Source organism: Panthera leo, chromosome B4 (assembly GCF_018350215.1).
Source record: "Panthera leo isolate Ple1 chromosome B4, P.leo_Ple1_pat1.1, whole genome shotgun sequence".
Classification (NCBI taxonomy): domain Eukaryota; kingdom Metazoa; phylum Chordata; class Mammalia; order Carnivora; family Felidae; genus Panthera; species Panthera leo.
In genome coordinates, this window is record NC_056685.1 from 104,403,221 (window position 1) to 104,428,304 (window position 25,084).

The window sequence follows — 25,084 nt, forward strand, 5'->3', positions numbered from 1 at the left end:
AAAGACTGAGTTATCAGGGTTTTTTTTAAGTTTATTTGTTTATTTATTGAGAGAGAGAGCAAAAGCTCAAATAGGGGAGGGGCAGAGAAAGAGAGAGACAATTCTGAGAAGGCTTCACTCTGTCAGCACAGATCCCGATGCAGGGCTCGAACCCATGAACTGTGAGATCATGACCTGAACCAAAACCAAGAGTCAGAGACCTAGCCAACTGAGGCATGCAGGTATCCCTGAGTTATCAGTTTTAAACATGATTACCTTTCTGTATGAATCTATGTATATGTATGTGTATGCATATATTTCAGTAAATTCATTGAGAAGGAACTAACTGCTGTATATGTAATTAGGCAATAATTTCTAATCTTGAGATCAGATACTTTATTAACCATTCAGGAGAGTATCCATTAGATTTTAAACTGACCTCTGTCATTGCATGCAGTTTACATATAAAAAATAATTTGGCAGATGAATTCTTTAAACCTCCCTGTAATGTAAAAAAGTACACATTTTGTTTTGAGGAAATAGTCCAAGTTTTGTATACAAAAAATATTGTCCATATATTATCAAGCTTCATAAAAATTAAAATATATGAAACATTTAAATTTACCTTTATTATGCTCTGTAGAAAATAGTGTTATCTTCTCTTCTTTGATAATCCTGACATTATTAATTGGAGCACAGGCTAAGCTGTTATAACAAAGAATCCAAAAATACAGAAACTTAAAGAAAACAGATGTTTATTATTTCTTTCATAAGTCCTTACCTCTCCAGAAGTAAGGAGCCTGGATTAGAAGGTAATTCTATAGTCCCAAACACATTACTTCCATCTTTGGGTCCACAGTTGCTGTCTTGTCAAGTACTCGTCACCTGTCACAGCAGGGAATAAGAAGGCAAGAAAGCATAAGTACAATTCTTTTTATGGGCATGACCAAATAACATTCTTTATTTCCAGTTATGCGCTATTGTCCAGAACTCAGTCACACGAGTACACAAACTGCAAAGGAAGTGGGAACGTAGCCTGCAAATGAAAATCACAGGCTCAGCTAAAACTTGGGAACTTTAATATTGAAGAAAGAGATAATGGATAGATATTGTTTGACTTCTAGTATTTGTCCTTAGTTCTTTATCTTACCACACAATAACCTGTTGTGTTTGCCTTCTCCTGTTGTCAATGACGATATTCCAAAATTACTTTTCCTTCCTTTCTCACACCAAACCAATTTACCATGACCTTAATGGTCAGGTGTAGTGTAATTATTAGACAATATTTTGATGAAGTTCAATTATAAAATGTGAAGATTTAATATCATATGATACTTTCTAGGATTTTTTCATTTCAAACAGGAGGATACCCCATACCTTTATTTTACTGGAGCAGACTAAAGATTCTAAGACCGAACTTTGATCAAACCAAAATGTGATAATGTATGGACAACATTTCTGTGTACAAAAATTGGGGGCAGTGAATAGGAAGGCATGAATCAACCATAAGGGAACTGACTCCAGTTTCCCACGTCCATGCTTCTCATTACCATGAATAGGGATGGCACTTCTTTGAATGAACAGATTCTGTATGTCACAAGTCTTGTCATTTCTCTGTCTTTAGCAGTCTGAGACTGCATATTTTGTTTGCATAAAACATCCTATCTTGGAGGGGCACCTGGGTGGCTCAGTTCAGTTAAGCGTCTGACTCTTGATTTCAGCTCAGGTCATGATCTCATGGTTGCTGAGTTCGAGCCCCACATTGGGCTCTGGGCTGATGATAGTGCAGAACCTGCTTGGGATCTCTCTCTCCCTCTCTCTGCCCCCTCTCACTCTCTCTCTCTCTCAAAATAAATAAACTTAAAAAAAAATCCTGTCTTGGAGATTAGCATCTACTCTTTGTCAGTAATAAAGTTAAGGGCAAGAAACATAATTGCTATATAAAAAGCATTATATAAAAGCAATTGCTTAGGACTGTCAGGAGGACATTTGTGTTTTTTCAACAATGCAGTTCCACTTCAGGGATATAAACTTAATATTCCAATATTGAAAATACAACAATGAATCCACAAAGTTATCCAACCTGGAGCTTACATCTACAACAACCTTTACCCTAAGCTATTTTCAAATGGCCTAAAAATGAAGTGACTGGGTATCAGCAATTACTATGCAACAAAGAAAAAAAATACCATAAAATAGCTGCACTAATCATGACCTCACCACCAGTAGGGACTCAGCATCCTCTTCCATAGTATCAAGTCACATTTATGTATCATGATTTGGTGTGAGGTAAGTAACAAATTATTTGTTAATATTAATAAAGTGCCAGAATCTGCAAGCCATTTATTATTTAAAAAATAAATTAGAGCATGAAGTTTAAAAGTTCTGTTCTTCAAAAGAAACTATAAAGACAATGAAAATATAAGCCACATACTGAATGAAAATACTTATAAATCATGTTTCTGGTAAAGAATTTGTATACATAAAGAACCCTCAGGACTTGGAATTATGAAAAAGAAAACCCAAAAATTTTAAAAATAGGCAAATATTTTAACAGGCATATTACCAAAGAATGCACAGATCTCTGACATACATGTACACAAAATGCTCAAATCATGAATCATTAAAGAAATGCAAGTTAACCACAATTATATACTACCACCTATTAGAATGGCTAACATCAAAATGATTGACTATAATGCTGATGAAGACAGAACACCTGGAACTCTTATACACTGCAAGTCAGAATGTAAAATAGTATAACTAGTTTGGAAAAGAGCAATTTCTTAAAAGGTTAAACATATACCTACCATATGATCCAATCATTCCTAAGTATTTATCCAAGGGAATTGAAAGCACATGTCCGTACAAGTTATATATACGAATGTTCATGTAGCTTTGTTTTGTAATAGTCAAATATTTGAAACAAACAAATGCTCACCAGCAGGGAAATGGATTAAAATACTGTGGTATATTTATATAGTGAAATGTAACCCAGCAATAAAGAGTAATGACCTATTTATACCTACAACAAGAGGGATGAACAAAATAATTGTGCAGTATGAAAACCCAAATCCCCACCTCCCGCCAGAAAGTATCTTCCTATTTCTTGATTTCATTTGTTTAAAGTTTTAGAAAACTCAAACTAATCTCTCATGATAGTAACCAGATCAGTAGTAGCTTGAGGACAGAATAATATGGTGAAGCAGAAGGGAGGAATTACAAAGAAGCATGAGGAAATCACTGGAGTTGCTAGATACATTCATTATATTGTGATCATTTTTCAGGTGTATACATGTGCCAACAGATGAAATTGGACACTTTATATATAAAGTTTATTGTATATTACACCTGAATAAAGATGTATAAATAAATGAACAAAAGAAGATTCAACAGTGGATTTCAAAATATGACAGAGAAGGGGAGAAATTTCCCATGTGGACATGGAATAGATCATAATCACATGTGCTTCTCTAAGTATGGATTGTAAGTGTGACTATCATCTGTTATATGTGTCTCAATGGAAAAAAAAACCTGGATCTTCTGTTTTAGGCTGTGTTTGGACTTGAGACCTGAGAGAGAATAAAACATGGCTCCTGTGCTATAAAACTCTCACAAGGAATTGCAGGCAATGCAACTCTTCTCGTTCTACATTTCAATTAAATTGTGAATTCCTGGAGGAACACAGTATTCTAGACTCATAATATATTAAAGAAGAAAGCAATTTAAGTTCATGTAGTCAAGCCTAACTATTTTCAGAAGGTGGAACTGAACTTACACATTACTCAGAAATATATCAGTCTAGTTGTGACCAAATTCCATCTCTTCAACTCCCTGCCCAGAATTTTCTGCATTACATCATTATGCTATTTCCCTTTTACTGAACACTATACCCTGAGTATTGCCAGTCATCAATAGACTTTCTTACAAGCTGATGACCTTAATTGACAAAATGTACAGAAAGAGTCCCTTCGCAGTTATGTTATACTCAGGAGGTTGAGGGACAAATAGTTCACAAGAATAAGAAATAGTGGAAAAACCTGAATCTCCCTGTTTATTACTCCTTCTCCTCTTTCTTTAAGACTAGCTAGAGTTACAAATAAGTACACTAAAACAATTAAGGGCCAATTCTCTACAAACAGTAAAAAAAATTAATTGGGACTGTGGTGGGGAAAATCCAGAAAAAAATGCTAAAATGTCAATTTATGAATTAAGACTATTAGTAGAGATTAAATCAGTCTGGTGAACAATCAGTGGGAGACCTTTGAGAAACTCCATGCTATTTATAGTAGACTCTGAAGCCTTACTGTTCATTTATATTAGGTAACAAAATTACTACTGCAACAGAAGCACTTTGTAGGATCTATGGCACTTGGCAGGAAAAGAGAATTGATTCCAAGCCAAGGAAATGACAGCACAGTATAGCTGCTGCTGACTTGAAGGAATTAAAAAAAGAAGAAGAATGGATAATAATAGATGCATATGGGCAGTGAGGAGAAGTGCAATCAGCTCAGATTAATTATAAGCCCAATACATGTGCACGAGACACATTTTGAAGGAGACCAAGATAAAAGGGGATAGGCATTTAAGGTGACTGTCGGGAATTGACACATACAGGCAAAAAGGAAGCTCTATATTCACATCAGCTAGGACAAAAGACCTGTCACAAAAAGAATGTCATGAATGATTCTGTAAGCGGGAAGAAGCAATCACAGGCCCTGGCACATGGAGACACTTTTAATCTGCCCAAGGGACTTATTCGTAGTTCTCCCTGTCATTCTGTGATGTTCATTTTTCTTAGGCCATCTTGGGAAACATATCATGGTGAGCAGGAGCACTGACGACTTATTAAGGAAACAAATTACTTGAAAATATTAATAAAAACATAAACTACAAACTTTAATTTCTAATTCAGTCACATTATCATATCCTAAAGTGACACATTCAATTCACCCACATAGATCATAGTCCATAGTTACATATATGAAAAAAACAAAGCCCACAAAAATTCTGTGCCTAAAAAAGATATCACAAAATCTATGAACTTTGATCATACAAGAAATATTTATGATATTCCTTAGTTACCATATGACTCTTGATTTAAATTTGATTTCAGTAAGATTGTGTTCTCCAACAGCAGATATACAACAGCAAGTTCTGGTGGGAGGAACACTGTTATAAATAGTTTAACAGTAAGAAAATGTATGTAAAACCAATAAGGTAAGTGGGATTCATAAATTATAAGAATGGACAAAATAAATAAATTCTAGAATCAGAGGTCAATTAATGTATAAGCATACATTTCAATATTTCAATCAATCAATCAATCAATCAATACCAACACATTCTGTGATAGAAGATGATCTATGTTCAGAATGATGACTCAAAATCATTGGAAGAATGAAAATTCATATTTAGTACACTCCACAGCAAAGATATAAAAGTGAAAAGTACATTATAGAAAAACGCCTCCATGCAAAATTATTTTTAAAATGAAAAAAAGTATTGCCTTGAGCATAGAAATTATTGGGAAAATCCCCTTACATGGAACACCTTATTAGTCATGAGGCATTTTCTAGACAGACCACAGTAAACTCACTGGCAAAGAAGATAAATACATATTTGTCATATCTCTTTTGCTTGAAAGTGAGAGAAATCCAACTAAAATGATTAAAGAATTTTCAACTCATGACCTGAAAGACTAATGGGTATGTCTGTGCTCAAATATGGCTGAATAGAGGTACACAAAGTTGCCAGGAATCTAATCTTAATCTGTTGACTCAATTTCTTTTTGTGTGTGTTTCTTTAACTGTTGATTTTGAAAGCGTTTTAGACTTACAGAAAATTTGGAAGAATATTACCAAGAGTTCACATATATTCTTCATTCAGTTTCCCCTAAAATGTTCACAATTTAAGGGCACCTGGGTGGCTCAGTTGGTTAAGTATCCAATTCAATTTCAGCTCAGGTCATGATCTTGAGGCTTCATGGGTTTGAGCCTCACGTCATGCTCTGCGCTGACAGTGTGGAGCCTGCTTAGGATTTTCTCTCTCACCCTCTCTCTCTGCCCCTCCCCCACTTGCACTGTCTCTGTTTCCCTCAAAATAAATAAATAAACCTTAAAAAATAATAATAAAATAAAATAAAATGTTAGCAATTTAGATAGACATAATACAATTTTCAAAACCAGGAAATTAGACGGGTGCCAGGGTGGCTCAGTTGATTAAATGACTGACTCTTGATTTCAGCTCAGGTCATGATCTCACTCTTTATGAGTTTGAGCCCTGTATTTGCCCTGTCAGAGCAGAGCCTGCTTGGGATTCTCTCTCTCTCTCTCTCTCTCTCTCTCTCTGTCTCTCTTCAAAATAAATAAATAAACTTAATTTTTTTTAAAACCCAGGAAAATTTAGTGTTGGTACAATATTATTAATTAAACTTACAGACCTTATTTTTAAATTTCACCAAATTTTTTTTGCCTAAAATCTTTTTTTTATTTTCCAAGACCTAATCCAGGTTGCCATATTGCATTAGTTGTTCTGTCTCTTCAAAACTTTCCACAGTCTTTCCTTATCTTTCATTATCTTGAAACTTTTGATGAATACTGGTCACTTATTTTGTAGATGTGCCTCATTTTGAGTTTGTCCGACATTTCTTCTTGTCTGATGATTAGGCTAAGTTTCTGAATTTTTGGCAAGAATACCACAAAATATTGATTTATTTTTCCTCTTTAAGTATATAATATTGAGGAAATCTAATGCTAATATATCTTATTTCTGGTGATGTTGACCTTGACTGCTTGGTTAAATTTTGTCTGCCAGATTTCTTCATTGTAAAATTAAGATTTCTCCCTTTGTAATTGATAAATGACTTGGAGGAGGCACTTTGAGACTATGCTAATATCCTGTTTCTCCTCAAACTTTCACCCAGTGATTTTAGCATTCATCAGTGGACATTGTTAGGAACAGGTATTCTTTGCTGTTTGCCTTGGCACTGTTTCTTCCTCACTAGCTTCAGTCTCAAAGGGACGTGCTGAAGAAATAGTGACTACAGTAGCTCTACTCTTAAATCCAACCAGCTCAACAATCCCAGTGAAAAGAGCATACCTCTTTCCCCTTTTGCAACAGAACACCTAGTGCTAATTGTTTCCTTTGTGTCATGTATTAATAGCTGAATTACCACAGGGATAGCCAAAGGAAAGGCCACTGTCATGGATAAGGCATAGATTATGTTCCCACTTCTGGGGTTGGAGGGTGGGTTGTCCCACGTGACCATATGAACTGAGAATGGAGGAGAGATTTCTCAAGGGAAAAAACAAATCAAAAAACCCAACAACAACAACAACAACAACAACAAACAGGATGCTGTACCAGATGAGACAACATACACTACACAGGCTAAATCAACAGATATCCATTACACCAAGATATAACTAATTATGCTTGGTGTGTTTTGAGATCTAAGCTTGAGAAAAACAATTGTTAAGCCTATCAATACTTAAAAGTATAAGCATTTCAATTTACCTTATTTATCACAATGTGGAAGACTGCAAGTTCTTGGTTATATATTAGAGTGTTTCCCAGCTTTTGTATTCACTATAATTTAAGAGTTCCTTCTCCCCTGCCCATGATGTAAACAGAAAAAATAACATAATTGCTTCTACAATTAAAATAGAGTGCTTGATATGGTACATGGCACATAGACAACTGCTCAAAAATATTGTCACTGTTACTATGATAATTATTGTTATTAAAATATTCAACTTGACACATGTTGAATGCCTGTTATACACAAGATACTACCAGATTATGAGAACTCAACAACAAATAAGAAAAGGTTCTGGGTGCCTGTGTGGCTTAGTTGGCTAAGCATCTGACACTTGATTTTGGCTCAGGTCATTCATTATCTCATGGTTCTTTGGATTGAGCCCCACGTCGGGCTCTGGCTACAGCACGGAGTCTGGTTGGGATTCTCTCTCTCTCTCTCTCTCTCTCTCTCTACTCCTCCCCTACTCGTTTGTGAGTGCGCACTATCTCTCTCTATCAAAATAAATAATTTTAAAAAAGAAAAGGTTTTGATCTTAAGGAGCACAGAGACTAGTGTGGAGGATAAAATATGTGCAAAAAACTAATACCTCAGGCAGAAGATAACAAGTTTTTATAATAGATGCATTAGTGCTCTGCATATAATACATATTTATGTGTTTTAAATATTAACTCCCTACTTAGTCACCTCTTCAGGTAACACAAAAACAGAAAACAAAGAACCTCATTTTCATCCAGGTTTTTTCTTAAAATATTAGGCTGTTATATACACTTAACCTTTTGGACATAAATTGGATGCCACATTAACCAGTAACTGAAAAGAGCGAAGAACAAATGACTTCATTGTTATTAATGTTTTAAATAAAAAGACTTAAAGATCACAACAAATAATTTACTCAGAATGTTATTTTTCAGCATTTAATACAATAGTCCTTTTATGCACAACAATGGACATTTTCTCTGCATTTTTTTCTATACATGAAAAAAAGTCAAAATTTTCTTATTTCTTTTTCACAAAAGGCTTTGTAATTTAGAAGTTGTTTTTGAAATAAATGACCAGAATGTTGCTAAGCAACGGTGTAAAACAAGTCTTAAATATGAAAACATGTCTAAAATATGAGCATGTAAAGTCTATGGCAATATGTCTGACATTTTTGTATATCCAGTCCATATTATTTTCAAAATAAATATTTTCAGTGTTCTCTTTCAAAAATGAATTATATGTATGTGAGTGTATTCAAAGAAAGTGGATGGATTGAGTGTGAAATAGAAAGCAAAATCTTAACCCAATCGAGTTAGTTTTAAATAACAGTTTTTCAGTTCTGAATTGGCCCTGTTAGCCTGCCAAGACAGAATTTTTCTAAATACTTTTGTGTTTTTTGTTGTAAATGTTGAAGCACTTCTAAACAGACAACCATTTGGGTGTTCTGGATCAATGCATTCTGTTCTGGAAACAGAATTTTACAGATATTATTTCTGGGAAAATACCAAGACAAGAAGGTATTACCTGAATTGATAACATGTATTCTAATTTAGAAATTACTACACAATTAATGTAATTTTATTATGAGTACACCACTAAAAATACAGCAATTTATTACTTAATAAATGTACGTTTTCACTAATACTACAAGGCCAGGAATATACTTGTCACTTCTTAACCAAAAAGAGAAGACTCCTTTTTCATATAAAGCTGTAAGTGGTAAGTTTGGTCTTTTTACGACAGGGAAAGATAAAGTAGGCAGAGAGGGAAAGATTAGGACCTGAGTTCCTTGGGTAGGGAAAACACTTATTTTGGAACAATGCTGGGAGTATCTGACCATAGCAAACCCCCTCAAGGGGTAAAGTTCCTCTTAAGGATATAAAGGACACCACCTACTACCCCTCAGGTTCCCCTAAGAATTTGAAAAAAGACCCGACTAAAACCAAGTAGACCATAAAACATATGACCCACAAGGAACAGTAAGGCCATAGAACACTCATCATACAATGGAAATGAACCAATCAAAAAAGAATGACTAGATGTTTAGAGTTACTCAGTCAATAAGGGTAGAACCTGAGAAGAAACAAGGGAGAAAGGAGGGGTAGGAGTGGGGGGCGACCAAAACCTTATAAAATAAAGACCCTTGCCTATAGTTATGGGCATTCACTTTCGAATGCACCCTCTCTGTAAAGAGAGCTTTCATACTATTCTTACTTTCTCATACTGTAATAAACTTTTGCCTGCTGCTTATTTTATTTTGTGTCCACCTCTTCATTCTTCGAAGCAGCAGGACAATGAACCCCAGGTATTGAGGTAAAAAAAAGAAATCCTGAAACAGTTTGAAGCCAAAGGAAGAGGCCCTTGAATTATTTTCCTATGAAATACTACTTTACTTTTACAGAGATAGCTTTCCCATAGGATGAGTTTGGATCACTGTGAGTTGTTGACCACCAACCTCAAGACTCCCCCTACAGTCCTAACTACAGAATGTCAAGCCCTCAGTTACTACAAGTGAACCCTTTCTGCCTCGTTAATCTAAGGATATTTCATTCACAGAAGTCATTTGGACAAGGCAAAATAACTTCCCTTAGAAGGGAAATGCCTTTGGCTAATTATCCTGCTAAGCTACTTTCTATAGAGGGTAAATCCTACGAAGGTTAGTATCAGAAAATACCAAACTATACAATGGTGATACACTTTTCTGTAAGAAACAAAGATATGAAGTTTTTGTTCTTAGGAGGGAAGTGTATGGAGACAAAGAATTGTGAGAGAGTCAGAACCAGAGAGATGGAGCATGGCAGGGACATCTGTAAGAAGTATCCATTAGAAACTATCTACTTTCTAACTCTTTCTGTTGCTTCAATGTACAGCCTCTCTTCTGTCAGCTCCAGCACCCTGCCATCATCTGCTTCTCAAATAGTATTTAATGGAACTATCTTAGTTATGAGTGATTTTTTTGTAGAATATTTTTCTTGATACGTTGCAAATGGGGATAAACTCACTTCTGGGTTGTTTGAGGGTGAAACAGCATGTACAAAAGCATAAGCCCAAAGGCAGAGGAACCATACTCACAGAAGCTCACATAATGTTAGAGAAAGGGCTTAGGTTTCCAAAGGTTATTTTTGGAGTCTGAGCCTGTCTTAAGTTATTTCAAAGGAACAGGAGACTCCATCCAGAATATATCTGGTTTATTGTTACAATAATATAAATGAGTTTGGTGTCTTCGGTTATTTCATCTGCTGAATCTGTTGAACTGCCATCCTAAAAAATTGTGTGTAACAAATATAAGCTGTCACATATAAAATCAGGCAGTATTATGTTTGTTGCAAGAGTGTTTTATGCTTCTTGCATCTTTGAAATATGGATCACTACTGTTCAAACCAAATAAAACCAATCAGAACTCTAATTTCATAATTATATAATTCTCTATGTTAAGGTCACATATAGATTGCATGTTACAGCACCAGTCTTGGTGCTCGTTAATATGCTTTATACAAAATATAAACCAACCCAGGGTGCCTGGGTGGCTCAGTTGGTTAAGTGTCTGACTTCAGTTCAGGTCATGATCTCACAGTTTGTGGGTTCAAGCCCGTGTCAGGCTCTGTGCTGACAGCTCAGAGCCTGGAGACTGCTTAGCATTCTGTGTCAACCTCTCTCTCTCTCTCTCTCTCCCTTTGCCCCTCCCCCACTCATGCTCTGTCTCTCTCTCTCAAAAATAAATAAACATTAAAAAATTTTATTAAAAAAATGTAAACCAACTGAAGTAGTGTTTAGTGACTAAAAATAAAATAATAAGATTAGACCCATGACAAAAAAATCAATAAACAAGAAAAAAATAAGACCCTTATTTATATTATTCACAAAGAAAAAAGCAGCACACTTTTGAATAGAACAGAGTATCCTACTCATACATTTCCTAACACTGGGTATTCCTTTGTTCTTCTTCTTTCCAGGCCTAGGTATTTCCTCATCCAGAAAGCAAAATGATATAGCAAAGATTATTTTTATTCATAAAGCTTTTGCCCCTGGAATCACATTCAAAACTGAAGATAAATTACAAGAAGGAACAATTAACTGAAACATCTTGTCAGAGTACTAAGGGAGTACTCACACCTTCATAGATTACGCATCATTAACTATGTAGTCTAGCAACCAAATCATGTGAGGAAAGATGTGGCAGTTTTTAGTATTCTAGCAAATATGACTAATTATGGGGTAGACTTTTACAATTTAATTTAGAAGAAAATTTACCACCACATCTCAGGGTATAGTTTTTTAAGTGAGTTTAGTGTAAACTGTATTAATAAAGCAGTATCTTCTACTTGGTTCAATTCTGTGAATTTAGTGTGGCTCTTGGAAACATTTTCAGATACAATGTGTTCTGTGGTAACTGTAACAAAAGAGTTATGTGCATTTAATTTTATAGAGAGCTGTAAAGTTGCTCCAGTGATACTGTCCTTGAGTTTGATGATATGAAAGATAATGCATGTTCTTCCTTGGACATATTTATTGGATATAGCTAAAGGTCTTGGGAATAAACTTTTGTATGCCTATATTAAATCTATTTAGGGAAAGAAAAGACATTTTCCCATGAGGATTAGCAATTTAATACAGAACAGTAGTTTAGCAAAAACCCTACAATGTGTATACTGTAAAACAAGGAACTGGATGCTGTAGGCAGAAATAGAAGGGTTGTATCTAGCAATGCACACATAGGCGCGCGCACACACACACACACACACACACACACACATGTACACACAGTACACACTGCACACTTGATATACTACATGACAGTGCAAGAATAATAGTGATAACTTAAAAGATCATAAGTGATGAACAAAAGTGATGAACAAAAGAATTTCCTCACTGGGAATTATGTACTACTTTATAAATATCTTCTCACATTAGGATACAGTAGACAAATGGTCTACTACATATAACTTAGAAGAGTAATAATATACAACAATTAGAAAATTTTACCCAGGTCCCATTTCTGTAGGCCACAAATTTGGTTTGAACCAGCTTCGCTGCATGAACTGGGCATCCTTTATTTGCTTTTATGTTTGTACTTCCAGCTCACTACACACAGTATGACAGTGCTCATCCTCGCTCACCCTATTAGTAAGATTTATCTTTACAATGAGTATCAACTGAATAAAATGACACACACTCTGGGCAGTATTTCCTTTCATTATGCTATTCCTCTTGACTGTGCAGATGCTAATGGAATTAAAGCAGATACACAGGCCTCAAAACTGCATCAAAAGATGTAACAAATATTTGACCTTGACACCTTCAGTGAATCTCTGACAAAGAATCCGTTATTCCATAATCTCCTTGCAGGAGTAATTAACACCTGTCTTTTTTATTGTTTTATCCCCATTACATGCTACAATAACACATAGTAGGTGCAAAAATAGTTTGCTGAATTATTTAGGAATTTTTCTACTGGTGAAAAGATGTCAATTCCAAAGAAGTAGGAAGTCATTTCCTAAAAATCTATTTCAAGATTTAAAAAACATCAGATTCACATTTATTCGTACTGAATGTTTAATAAATGAACCATAAAAGATATTCAAGACAATTTCATTTTCTAATTTTGGCAATCTCCACAAAATGCCTTTTGGAACCAAAGGCAAAAGATACCTTCTTGCAGAAATACCATATCAATCGAGTTTCCACTGTTTAGTAGAAGCTCTAATGGCTGAGATATTGTATTAACCATCTCTTCCCTAGAACTGTTAACTTAAATAGTCAGGGGCTCAATAAGAATTTGAGTGGAGAATGCTTTTTATTAGCATTTTATAATTCACTCATATTTAAGACAATTTCAATTTCTCCAGAGTTGTCTGCCTAATGAATAATAAGAGAATATGTGTGGAAGTCTTGGAAATATTCCACTGTCTTAGATCTGCTGAGAAGAGTATAATGTACTCATAAACTCAGGTGCTACATATCTAAATTTCCATCCTATCAGTAACCTATTATTCTGCTCAGCTGCAATAACACAATACCAATGACTGGGTGGCTTATACAACATAAATTTATTTTCTCACAATTCTGGAGGCTGGAAGTCCAAGACCAAGGTGCCAACATGATTGGTTTCTGGCGAGGCCTCACTGCTGGGCTTGCAGATGTCACCTTCTTGCTGTGTTGTCACATGGCCTTTTTCTTTGGGTATGCATGGAGAGACAGAGTGCACGGGTGAGCTCTGATGTCTCTTCCTCTGCTCATAAATATATCAATTCTATTGGATTAGGGTCCCATCCTTATGACCCCACTTAACCTTAATTACCTCTTTATGGTCCCTATCTCCAAATAGAATCACAATAAGGATTAAGGCTTTAACATATAAATTTTGGGTGGACACAATTCAATCCATAATACCACAAGACTTCCCAGTGTGCACTATTCCACCAGAGACCAACTGGTCACTTGGGAAACCAACTGCCTTGGGCTCTCCCATGCTGATAACTGTTGTGGGTCATCCTCATTGTGATAGACACTTACTCAGGATATGGATTTCTTTCCTGCCTTCTGAGATTCAGTTACCAACCACTATCCTGGGGCTTACAGAATGTCTGATCTACAGATACTGAATCCCTGTATCACAGCATCCAATCAGCAGACCCACTTCACAGCAAAGAGGAATGAGAGTGGGCCCATGACTATGGGACTCACTAGTTATTTCTGGCATCTCATCATCTAGAAATAGCCAACCTTATAGAACAATAGAACAGCCTTCTAAAAGCACAGCTGAAGCTCTAGCTTTGAGGCAATATCCAGAAAAGATGGGATGATATCCTTCATGATGTTATGTATGTATGAGATCAGAGAACTCTACTATGATGTTGTGTCCCAAGTGGGAAGATTACATGTCTCTGGGAATTCAGGGACAGAACCACTGAGTGTCTTTAGCATTATTCTTACCATCACTCCTCAAAACCTAGTGGAGAATTTTCATTCTTGTCTAAATCAACTCTGGGATCTCTAGTGTTGGATGTTGTGGTCCACAAAGGGGGGCATATCCTTGCCTGAGGATATAGCAAGGATCTCATTGAACTACAAGTTATGTCTGCTACCAAAAAAATTTTGATTTCTTATATTTAGGACCCAGTAGGTAAGAAGAGAAGTCATTACGGTGGCATAGATAGTTGACTGTGATCATCAGGAAGAAGTAGGGATGCTTTTACACAATGGAGGTATGGAGAAATACATATGGAACCCAGATGATTCATTTGATCCTTCTGGTATTACTTGACCCCACTGCAAATGTGAAGAAGCACATACAGTGACTCTCACCTGAGGAGGGTATAATTATCAAGATCTTAGACTCCTCAGAAATGCAGGTTTGAATCCCCAAATTAGACCATCCACTAAGACCTGATGCAGTCATAGCTAAAGGTGAGGAGTGTTTCAAAAGGATGGTAGAGAAGGAGGCTCAGATGTGGCCTCTAGATCAACAGCAGGGACATTGACTTTTGTTCATGCTGCTAACAATAGTCCTCAGGTTTTTTTCCTCAGGTTGAGAGACCCACAAGGGCATGAGGAGACGCTCCTGGAATGTGCATGGAGAAATAGATGTGTGCTGCATAATGGGTAAATCTTGGTGACCCTGATAATGAGCCACATAGAACATAACTGACAGCCCACCAGCTATGTCTCTGATCTGCCACTGCACTGAAACTTTTAGACTTGCCCTATGGCTTAAAATTTTGCATATTCAATTCTTTCACTCCTTGCACTCCTTTACTGGCATCAGACCTGTGTCATGATGTGAAGATTTTCTCAGTCTTCTCCAGTTCTCCCCACTTGTCTCAGCCTAGGTGTTTCCTGCAATAAATCTCTTGCATGTCTAGTCCCATCTCTGCAGCCACTTCTAAGGAGACCTAAAGCAAAACATAAGGATATAAAGACACGAAGTATCTAATTATAAAGGAGAGACATCATAAGAGACTCTAAGAAAACAACTAATTATTAATAATTTAGAGATTATGGGGATTTTTATATTTTCATAAATACTCTTTACAAAATAGTCTAGAGTGAGCAAACATTTTTGTAATCATAGAAAGCAAACAAAATAGAGGGGTCCCTGGGTGGCTCAATCTATTGAGTGTTTGACTCTTGATTTCAGTTCAGGTCATGATCTCACAGTTTGTGAGGTTGAGCCCCAGGTCTGGCTCTGCACTAACAGCATAGAGCCTGCTTGGAATTTTCTTTCTGTCTCCCTCTCTCTGCCACCTCTCCTCTCTCTCTGTCTCTCTCTCTCTCAAAATAAACAAACAAACAAAAAAATAAAGAAAAAGCAAACAAAATAGAAATACTCAGAGAAGGACTGAAGGGTATGTCCAAAGGCAGTATGGGCAGGAGATTTCTCAGTAGAGTGGAAAGAAGATCCTAGGAGACACTTTCAGAGCAACAGACATCACAATCTGCCTAGTCTGTGATCCAGGCAAACAGCAAGTAGAACTGTGTCAACCAGCTTCTCTGCTGAGAGCAAAAGAAAATGTCGGTCCTTCTCCCTTTTTGGTAGCCACAAAGGCCATTTGTCAGATTACCTATAGTCAAAGCCTAGGTCCACACTATCTCTGAGCTCTTGGCCTCAGTCTCCTCATTTGTAAAATGGGACTAATAATAGTACTGCCAAGGAAGTTTGTTTTAGGATTAAATGAGATAATACATCAATGTGTTTAGAAAAGTGTCTAGCATGTGATGTGAATGCAATTAATATTATTGTTTTCAATATGATGTTTCACAACTATCTCTCATGTACTTTGTATAAAATATGAGGTTAAATCATAAAATAACTTTTCCACCAGATATGTAGTAGAACAGGAGTAAAGACAAAATAATATGGAGTTTGGAAGGCAAATCTCATTCTAATGATTTTCTGATTTATATGACCACATTGTGCAACTCTGGGTTTCAAGGGTTTTGAAACTAACTTTAAAATAATGCAGATAAGCAAAATGTATATACAATAATACCTTAGTTTGCAAGCATAATTTGTTCCGGAAATGTTTGTGATCCAAAGCACTTATATATAAAAGTGAATTTCCTCATAAGAAATAATGAAACTCAGATGATTTGTTCCACAACCCAAAAATATTAATATAAAAATGATTACAATGCCATAATATAATAAAAAATAATAAAGAAAATACAAAATATAAAGACAAGTAAACAAATTAACCTGCACTTACCTTTGAAAACTTCTGTGGCTGGTGTGAGGAAGATAAGAGAGAGGAGGGTTATTGTGTAAGATGACTTTCACTATCACTAACAGATGTTGAGAACAGTATAGTATTAATAAAGTCTTGTCTTATACTGTATATAATGTAACTGGAAATAAGACAGCAGAGAAAAGGGTCTATGTCTGCAGGCAGCCTGACCTAGAAGGAAGCAAGGCATTCCTAAACTTACTCTTGTACAGGAAAGCAAAGTACTGTCCATAGATGCTTTGAAGTGACAAAAAATACACTAGTGCCAATCATGGGCACCTTCCAAGGTTCTGAAAAATCAGTTTTTTGCCAAACACTGCAGCCTGAGACCGAGCATCCAAGTGAGGGATATGATCATCCACAATCCCACAGAGAGAGAGAGAGAGAGAGAGAGAGAGATGGAGGGAGACAAAGAGAGAAAGAGAAAAGAACCATTGGCTCAGTTGTCATCCTGTGACATTTGGCATTTCACATACTACTTGTATTGCGAGATGTCACTTGTTCATCAAGTTAAAATTTATTAGAAATGTTTGCTCATCTCGCAGAACACTCACAGAACAAGTTACTTTGCAATCCAAGGTTTTACTGTAATTTTCAATTAGAGATTTAAGTAGAAAGTACACAGTGTTTTCAAGTGAAACCATTGAGCTTTGCCAAATTAAAAAGTAAATCTTACAGAATGACCTATTGGCCATGCATTTGAGCTTTTTAAAACTAATGAATATATTTCACAGATACCAATTTTCACATAGGAAAAAAAAAACACGGTCACTGAATGAAGAAAATTTCAACATTCACAGTCCTTATCCAGCTTCTAGAGAGTAGGGGAAGAAGACATTCCCAGGAAGACTGTCCACCATCTTGGTAAAGCACAATTGAGGTTTATAACCAGCATTGTTTGTATAAGCTGTTGTACTTCATTTTTATTACATTCATCAAAATCATAAGAAAAAGTGCTGATTGAGAAATTACTGGGCACCAGGTTCTGTCAGTAAAACAGAAGATAGGGCAGTCAATATGACAAACTGGCTTACTCCCTCAATAAGCTTGCATTCAACCAATGGAAACCAAACAGTAAATAAGGACACAAATAAATAAAACTAATTAATATAAGATGTATAAAATAAACAAAAGAATGGTGTAATGAGATGATTGGGTGGGAACATAGGAAAATAGTCTGTTATAGACACTGTAGACTATTGTTCATTAAAAAGCCTCTTTCTTAAAAGGTGTACTTAAGCCAAATTTGAATAAAGAGAAAGAGTCAGACATTTGAAGATTCTAGGGGAAATTTTCATGAAAAGGAAGGAGGAAATGCAATACTTGAGAAGGAAGTGATATTGGTTGCTAAAAGAATAAAAAGAAAATTGGACCCTGAGAATGAAAGAGAAAATGTAGGAGGTGAAGACAGAGGAGCAATCTGATTAAATGTAAGTTCCATGAATGTTTTTTTAAATTATAATGTACAATAACCAGCAAGCACAAACTCATCCACATTGCAACGAAACAACATAAAGTTTTTAGAGAAAAAAAATGGAGGAATCATCAACCATTATATTACATGGAAAAAAAAATTAATTGTAAAGACAATGTCAACTAAAGTAGATGTCTGACTTTCTTTTGAGAAGTTATTGATCTACCAAACATTTTGAGCCTCAGAAGTTTAAAGAAACCTTGACTTGCTCATGTTGTTCTTCTCTTCACTCCTATCTGTATGGAAGAAAGGTAAGTTCCTCTCTACTTTAGAAATGTCTAGGTTTAGAAGATCAAATTATTTCTTCAGGAAGTCACATCTCACAGGACTATTCTGAGCCTGGTAAGAAGCAGAGATTGAAGAATGTCAGCATTTGCAGCCACACTTAACAAGTTTTCTGCTAGTAGACACAACCTAATTCCACTCCATGCATTTGTACTGCAATGTGCTTTCAATAAATGTCACCATGTACTCAGGAAACAACTCTAAAATGAATCCCATCTGTGGTAATATGTCTTTGCACTGGACAGGATAAAGGCTCCCATGAAATTTTACATGATATTTAAATATCAGATGTGGCCATTCAATGTAATTAGGAACTTGTTAGTTGGAGGAGTTTTGACTTATGTATAATTTATTTATATGTTTTGGTCCATAAAGTAGTTTTAAGGAGATATACAATGAAAGACAGAAATGATATAGCTAGGTAAGATTAAATTCTAAAATGAGAAGAAAAATGAGGCAAAGAGAAAATAAGGATGGAGAAATAAAATGGAGCCAGCATGAACTTAGCACAAATAAATAAATACTATTAAACTTTTGGAGGGTTCACAGATTGGCTCCAAGCTTTCCAGAAGAATGACATGTATTCAGTTACATTCTCAGTGTCTGAAAACAAAAAAAAAGTAGTTTCTCAAGGAAAGCTATAACTTTCTGGTTCTGAGGTCAGAGTAAAATGTATCTTGTGGATACTTATAAAAGACCCTCTTTAATGCACTGAGTGACATCCTCAACATTCTTATGGTAAATGTAAGATTCATGGCATTGTTTTTATAAGGAATTAGATGAATAAGTCTTTCATATCTACACATGCAACAATAATATTTCCTATTTCTTATTTTAAACTGTTTTCAGCATTGAGAATAAACAAGCAGCTTAGACTGGGCTTGCAAGAGGTTGAAAAAAATGTCCGTGAACAGACTCCCAAGCTCTCTAAACACTCTTTGCTCAGATGGACACTTAAGCAAAGAAAGGTGAAATGATATCATCATATTTATTGAATCTGACTAATTCGAGGAGAGAAATGGTTGGGATGCAAAGAGATGTGCAGGAGAAAAAATGTACTTTTATAAATCTCTATTATTGGTGGATGAGAAAGTTATGGCTTTGAAACAGCATAGAAAAATGTCCAAAGGGTGCATAGGACCAAGTACATTTCTCTTATAGAAGAGATTCTGAATTAGAAAACAAAACAAAACAAAACAAAGCACATAAATTTTCATATATATATTTTTTGGGTCAAGGACTCCTTTAAGATTCAGATGAAAACTATGCATTGGGAAAAGGCACTCACATTCTACTGTAGCCAACAACTTTCAGCCCACCCTAATTTTAGAAAAATTTTGACGCTGACATTCTAGAGCAAGGGAAAAAAATCCCAGGAATATTTATTTTCTTGGCTTATCAATCTGAAAAACAAGAAGCAAGCTACCAAGTTACAGGTGCATACATATGGAACATATTTTGTCTAAAGGTAAGAGTGTCTTAGCGTGTAAGTGTCTACTAGTTTGAATTGAAATGACAACAGATACTCAGTGGCGACAATAGGTCTGAGAAGGATATTGGCAAGGGATGTAGGAAACTCTAAAAAGTATATTAATGGGGACGAGTAGAGAATGATTGGGGGCATCCTTGGCAGTGACCATGACATTGACACAGCACAAGGGAGCAGAATTTGCCTCGACAGGGTATCTTAGGTCTTTGTCTTTGCAATGCCAGGAATTCAAGTACTAGGAGGCACATAGAAGAAAGGGTAGGCAATGACATTATCCCATCTTACATTTGAGAGTGTAGAATGAGCTGGCTGGGGTATGTGAACAGAGAGGAAGATGAGAAGAATGGTTAAGATAATTAAATGGAGGAGCATAAACTCAGTCTTTAACCTAAAATCAAGTTGTTGATGTGTTCTATTGTGCTAACCCAATAGATTTTTAAAAATTAGTTTCCCGTATGTACAATTCATATATCATATAAATATCTACATTTCTGGCTTCACAAAAAGAAAACACCAAAAACAAAACAAACAAGCAAACAAACAAAAAACCCCAGAAGATCTGGAAATGCTTGACTCCAATTTTTGCATGCAACAATCATTCCCTCACAGCACCAAACCTTGTTTTCCCAACACTGAGACAAAATTATCTTCAAGCTTGAGCAGTGTTCCTTTCCAGTAACTAGGCTGCCTACTTTGTTCATTTATATTAGATAATATATATGTATATTAGATAATATAGACTCATACCTGTAGTTATTTGAGTTTGTAACCTAGCCCCCTCTACCCCTTGAACTAATGCATTATATTTTATTCACTTAATATGGCAGCATGAGGATGTACCCTGCAGACCTCCAGGTCTAGGAAGCTTAATTGGCCAAAGGCATTGGCTGCTACACTCTGAACACACCACCACATTTTTCACCAAGGCCATACTCACTGGCTTCTCCCTGAACACACAGGGATCCTAAAAGGCCTCCAAGACTCTGATGATTCTGTTGAAACTTCTAAGATAGTGAGTGGGGCAGACTAGGATGCTTCCATACAACTTTCTTTAGTAAGGGTCAGACTTACCTCTCCCAGGTTTCTCCAGCTCCCTCACATTTTATGTCACAGAGGCATCTCCTCTAAGAAAATCCTTGCCTAACTAAGCCCATCTTATTATCTACTTCTTATTAGGTCTAGACTATAGAAGGGGTATCAGAATTACAGTAATCTGAGAAAGCAGGAAGTAAGTTTTGGATTTGGGACTGGCTCGCCATCACCCCAAGAGTGAAGGGAATACCATTCTGGTTGATAAATGAGGCATGGGTGATCCCTAGTTCAAAGTGGCAGTGTAATTGCTAACAATTTTACGTGTAGGGACTTGAAAAAAAAATAAAACGAAAGAAGAAATCAGCCCCAATGGAGAAGAGTGCCATGGCAGGTGACATGAATGAAGGCAATGAAAAATTTAACAGGGTGGGGGGGGATGCTTACAAAGATAGTGGAGTTGCCTGGGTACTGCTATATTGTATTGCTGCCCTGTGGAAAAATAATGAGAGACTCAGGCTATTAACAAGCAGTTAATGGCTAAGTTCTAGAGCCAAGAGCCTCTGCAATAGAGAACCCTATTACCTGCAGTAGAAGGACAAACACAGTCAAGCACCAGGTTGAAGATTGTTAGAGTACAAAGCTCCAGAGATATTAGAATGCTCAATTAAGGCAAGTATGTTATACAAAGTTCAGGGCCTGGTATAGAAAACCTGAAATGCTAAAATATGGTTCAGAGACATCTGAATGGAGATGCCTGACCCACTCAAATTCTCAGGTCTAGCAGAGAGTTGACCCATGCTTCTCTGGTAAGAGCTGACCCATGCTTCTCTGGTAAGAATGAGCACTTCACTCTGCTATAATATGCTGCAGGAGCCGCTCTGTCAGGAAGCATCAGGTGTCCTTCCGCCTTCTCTGGTGGCCACTAAGCTGACAACCAGAGTAAAATCCCAGTATAACTCAGCTGGGGATGTGCTCAGTCTGATAAGGTAGGATAGAGACTATATACAATAAGGAATTATAAGAATTAGCTGGCATTTATCAGCAGGAGCCTAAAGAGTCCTCCTGGGATTAGATTTGAAGTGTGCTTAATTAAGAGTGCCAGAATGTAAGACTGAATAAACAAGAATTCATTGACTTGGAAAGGTAGAGCATTTTCTTGGGACATGAGATTTAAAACTCTGCCAAGGACACCATCAGATGAAGGAAAGTTGTAGTGGAGTGGTTCATAGAAGCCTGGGGAAAAAATGATAGCCAACTCTAAGTGAAGTAGAAATGCCTGAGTTTCCCTGGCAGATGATTGAGAAAGGAATTAAGAGTCTAAGAGAAGTGGGAATGCTGGAATGGATATATTATGTAAGGACAAAGGACCCACCAAACAATTCTGATCCAGGAGAGGGTCCAAAGAATACACAATTCACAAATCCTACAGGCATGTGTGGTGACAGGAGTACAATCTTTGATAGATCTTCTCTAAGGCCCAGGGAAGTAGATGTAGAAGAGGATATAGATCAGTGAGCTGCTGTCATTAACATTCTTGGGCGAATAGGGACCTCAGGGTAATAGATGTTATAGGTAGTACTTAATATTCAGAAGCCAAGAGACAGTAATTACTGTTTGACAGTAAGGTCAGGGGAGCAAACAAGGGGACTTTACCTGCAGAAAGTTGTGAAGATGATTAATAGACCATGATGTCCCTAAAAGAAAAATACCCGGGCAGTTAACAAATGTGGAAAAAGTTCAAGCTGAAAAGAATGGCAAAACAGGACGATGAGTCTCAACTAAAATCACAATTCCTTGCTCAGTTTCCATACCTGAGCCCATTTTCATATCTGGAGCCTACAAATTGAAGAGGTGTTCCAATCTCTGGGAAGAATAACCTGGCAACACCATGGCAAGTATGTAACATGGAAACTCTCCAAAGGGAGTTACATATGACCATTTACTCAGATACTGTAGCCTAGTTAAAGGGAAATAGCCAGACTTCTCAATAACTATTAGACAAATGTTCTGAGATGACTTTGACACCTAAAGACTCGTAGTTTTATCACAGTCCTTTTTGCTAAAGTCTATAGAAAACAGGTAATGAACAGAATCCTGGCAAAATTCTAAAATACTGTGTGCCCACTGGGTCCAGAAACCCAAGTCAGTGTTTGTTTTCCCAGTCCTGGAGGGAATAGTGGAATTAGTGTAGAGTCCATAAGAGTCCCTAGTCTAGAATAAGAGCTATAATATTAGGAAAGGCCAAAGGGAAATCTCTGGAACTGTCCATTTTCCAACCATCCACTGCCAGCCAAGATGGAAAATTAAAACCAATATCATGTCCCAGCAGTTATAGCAGAGATAAGTGCTATCATTAAAGACTAAAGATGAAGGGCAGTGCTCCATATTATACCTTAACTTAATTCACAGACTAGCCCCTGAAGAAATGGATACTGAGAATGGCTGTAGACTATTTCCGATTTAATAAAGCAGTACTGATAACAGGGACTGTTCTGCTCATGGTGTCATTGCTGGAATAGATTATCAAAACCACAAGTATATGACTGGTGGTTGTTAATTTGGTGAATGTGTTTTTACCATTCTAATTAGAAAAGAAGATAAGAAATCACTGCCATTCATATGGAATAGACAATTTTCACTTGCATATTTGCCTCAGGGCTGTGTTAATTGTGTTATCCACTGTCATAACATAGTCTGAAGAGACCTGTATCACCTAGACATTCCACAGAACATCTCACTGATCCATTACATTGATGAACATCATGTTGATTGAACAGGATGAGCAGAAGGCAGTTAGTAGTTTAGAGGCTGTGGTAAGACACATGTGTTCCATAGTAATGAGAAATAAATGCTAGAAAGTTTTAGAGACAGGAAACTCCAGTAAAATTTTCAGGAATCCTGTGGTCAGAAGAGTGCTGTGTTTTCCCACAAATTCAAATACAAATTGCTGCATTTTGAATTCTCTATAGAATAAATGAAACATGTAACTGTAGGCTACACTGACTAGGGCCTGGAGCACAAAAGGATGCTGTAGTAGGTCCAGGGTTGGTACAGTCTGCTCTCCTGCTTACATTATGTGATCCGGCAGATGTTATGGGGTTGGAGATGTCCATGATGGGAAAGGATTAAATGTGGAGCTTATAGCAAGCTCTCATGGAGAATCAGATGTAAACCACTGGGACTCTGAAGCAACACCATGTGGATAATCGTATGCCTTTGAAAAATAAGTCTGAGGACCTGACAGAAAAGAAATGTTTGACCAAGGGGACTTTCAGTGAATATGCATCCAGAGCTACTCACGATGAGTTGGCTTCTTTCAGAACTGCCAAGTCATAAAAAACACGCCTAACAGCAGCCCGTCAAAACAATGAAAATAACACAGCTGGGATCAAGCCCAAGCTGCTCTAGAGTCGCCCCGGTGACAGACATGAAAAGTACATATGGATACCAAAATGATGGACTCCACCTCTCAAAGTAAATTTACCTACTAATACTTCTGAGTGTCTCACTTGTCAACAACAGACATCAACACTGAGCTCTCAAAATGGCATCATTCTCTCACAAGGCTAAGCAGCCAGTGAATGCCAAATTGGCTATATTAGCCTCCTTCCATCCTAGAAGGGCCAGCTCTTTGTCCCCTCAGAAGGAGATACTTACTGTGGGTTAGGTTTGCTTTCCCTTCCTGCAGAGACTCAGCCAATACCACCACCAAGAGGCTTATAGAATATCTAGTTCTTAAGCGTGGAATCCCACATGACATAGTTTCTGGTCAGGGCACTCACTTCACATTAAAGTTGTGAGAGTGAGCCCATGACCATAGAATCCACAGGTCAAATCTGAAACCTCACCATCCAGAAGCAGCTAATCTCATGCAATGCTACAACAGTCTTCTGACTGTTGTAACTGTTGTTATAAGTGAAAGCGCTATGAAAAGACAATGCATTATCCTTCAAGGTAATGTAGTCATTAAATCATGGACCACGGTATAGGGCTGTAATAGGAAAGCTACATATAGGTCCTTCCAGGAAGCAGGAGTTATCCCACTTATCATCCCTTCCAAAGACACTCTGGAGAATTTT

The 25,084-nt window shown here is 36.7% G+C and overlaps 1 long non-coding RNA gene across 1 annotated transcript; it reads right to left on the reverse strand.

Moving 5' to 3' along the window:
- Window positions 1–779: 779 nt before the first annotated feature.
- LOC122223769 lies at window positions 780–15,385 on the reverse strand. The gene is made up of 3 exons (XR_006204467.1): window positions 15,269–15,385; window positions 13,561–13,675; window positions 780–864 (listed from the first exon to the last, which is right to left on the reverse strand). It is a non-coding gene; the product is annotated as an uncharacterized LOC122223769 (long non-coding RNA).
- Between the last annotated feature and the right edge of the window lie 9,699 nt (window positions 15,386–25,084).